Here is a 3,006-nt window from a genome sequence, read left to right on the forward strand (position 1 = left end):
TCCACTTGAATGTCTTAATTGTAAATTAATTACTGCTTTAAAGATCCTTTCTCCAAATACAGTCACATTCTGCATTCTGATGTATGAGAGGGAGGTCAGAGCTTAAACATTGAGAGGGACACAATTCAGTCTGTGACACTAAATGCTTAGTTAAATGATTTTTTCTTTTTATATATTTTTTTCTTTATTGGTTAAGGTATTACATATGTGTCCTTACCCCCCATTGTCCCCTAACCACTCACCCTGATCATGCCCTCACCCCCCTGTTGTCTGTGTCCATTGGTTAGGCTTATATGCATGCATACAAGTCCTTTGGTTGTTCTCTCCCCCTTACCCCCATCTCCCCTACCTTCCCTCTGAGGTTTGAGCATCTGATCTATGCTTCTCTGTCTCTGGATCTGTTTTTGTTCATCAGTTTATGTTGTTCATTATATTCCACAAATGAGTGAGATCATGTGATATTTATCTCTTTCTGACTGACTTATTTCTGTTTCCCCGGAGCAGAATGCTCTCCAGATCCATCCATACTGTTGCAAATGGTAGGAGTTCCTTCCTTTTTATAGCAGCATAGTATTTCATTGTGTCAATGTACCACAGTGTTTTGTTTTGTTTTTTTACAGTTTGTTTATTTTTTTTTTATTTTTTTTATTGATTTAAGAGAGGAAGGGAGAGAGAGAGGTAAATAGAAACATCAATGATGAGTGAGAATCATTGATTGGCTGCCTCCTGCACACCCCACACTGGGGATTGAGCCCACAATCCAGGCATGTGCCCTTGGCCAGAATTGAACCCGGGACCCTTCAGTTTGCAGGCCGATGCTCTACCCATTGAGCCAAGCCAGCTAGGGTGAAATGAAAATATTTTATGAAAGTAGTAAATTGCTAGTTATAATTTTTATGAAAGCTACAAAAAACTCAACAGATGTAAAAAACAAACAAACAAAAAAACCACTTTAGAAAAACAAAAGGCCTGGTATTATAAAATGATTCCTGCTTTTGTTAAAATCACAGTAACCTTCTGCAATAAGTTAATACCTACTAATGAGCAGCTCCTAAGGGCATTCCTGGGGGTGAGTTAAATGGCTTCTTGGAGAAAAGTAGATTAAATAATCAGCAGAGGTTTAAGATTCAGACTAGAAGGAACTAAATATTTACATAAAGGTACTGTTGACAGATTGCTGCTTAACAGATTACCCTTAAAATTTAGCAGCTTCAAACAACAATAAACATTCGTTATCCCACACAGTTCTTGTAAGTCAAGAATTTGGGTGGCTTAGCTGGGTGGCTATGTCTTGAAAATTTTCACTGAGTTTCAGTCCACATGCAGTCATCTGAGAGCTCCAGCAGGCCTGGGGGGTCAACATTCAGTTCACTCCCATGGCTCTAGACAGGACTCCCTAGTTGCCTGCTGGCTGCTTGCAGGAGGCCTCAGTTCTCTGCCACATGGATGTCTCTGCAGGGCGCCTTGAGCATCCACGTGATATGGCAGTTGCATTCCAGAGTGTAGTGAGGCGAAAAAGGCTGCAATGTCTTTTATGACCTCACCTTGAAAGTCACATCATTACTTCCACTGTATTCTTTATTACAGTCAATCAATAGGATATCGATTTAGGAAGTAGAGACAGAGGAGAAGGAGTCAGACAGAATCAGAATTTCTAGAGCTCATCAGGGTGAGTTTACGTGTGTGTGTGTGTGTGTGTGTGTGTGTGTGTGTGTGTGTAGAGGTAGACTGGGGTGGTGGAGGAAGGGAGTGTCATGGGGATGGCATGAAGTTAAAAATAAACCACCATGACAGCATGCCCTACTGACTTCCTAAATAGCTTACTCCTAAACATGGTCAGTTAAAGGGACATATCTTTTTCTTTTCTTTTTTAAAAATTCTTACCTGAGTATATGTTTTAGAGAAAGAAGAAGGGTGAGAGAGAGAGAGGGGAAGAGAGAAACATCCATGAGAAAGAGAGACATGGATTTTCCACCTCCTGCATGCTCCCCAACCGGGGATCAACCCGGGTATATGCCGATGGGGTATCGAATCCACAACTCTTTTTTTTTTTTTTTTTTTTTATACTTTAAAAAAAAAAAAGGTTACAGGCTCAATCCCCAATGTGGGGCATGCAGATGGCAGCCAATCAATGATTCTCACTCATCATTGATGTTTCTATCTCTCTCTCCCTCTCCCTTCCTCTCTGAAATCAATAAAAAAAAATTTTTTTTAATTTCTTTATTGATTAAGGTGTCACATATTTGTCCTCATCCCCCCATTCCCATCCCACCCCTCTCCCCACGCATGCCCCAATCCCCTGTTGAACTTAACCGTTGGATAGGCTTATATGCATGCATACAGGTCCTTTGGTTGAACTCTCCCCCTCCCCCCACCCTCCCCCTACCCTCCCCTCTCCTCCCTCTGAGGCCCGATAGTCCGATCGATGCCTCCTTGCTTCTGGTTCTGTTCTTGTTCCTCAGTCTATGTTGTTCATCATTTCCTCTAGATGAACGAGATCATATGTCACTAGATATATACTAATAAGAACTGAATGTGAGACGAGCAATAATATTTATGCTGACAGGCAAATGAATCAATCTGTAGCGAGCTTCCCCCTGGACCAACAGTTCTTTTGAGACCCAATTTCGATGTCCAGTAGTTCCTTATGTGTACATGTCAGCACTGACCCCTCAGCTCTGGATGGTGGACAAATGGTGGTAACGGAGGTCCGACTCCCTCTGGTTTGGTCTCGGCCGAACCCAGGGGCACGGCGTCACCCGGACTAAGGGGCACGTGGCCTCACCCATACCCAAGGGGCGCGTGGTCTCACCCGGGCCTGGGACCCAGCCTCACCCGGATGGATCCAGGGGTGCACGGCCTCACCTGGACCCAGGATCTGGCTTCACCCGTACCCAGGGATGCTTGGCCTCTCCCAGACCCAGGGCCACTTGGGCTCACCCGGGCCTAGGTGCACGAGGCCTCACCCGGATCCTGGGACACATGGTCTCACCCGGACCCAGGGAC

Source organism: Eptesicus fuscus, chromosome 12 (genome assembly GCF_027574615.1).
Source record: "Eptesicus fuscus isolate TK198812 chromosome 12, DD_ASM_mEF_20220401, whole genome shotgun sequence".
In the NCBI taxonomy this organism is placed as follows: Eukaryota; Metazoa; Chordata; class Mammalia; order Chiroptera; family Vespertilionidae; genus Eptesicus; species Eptesicus fuscus.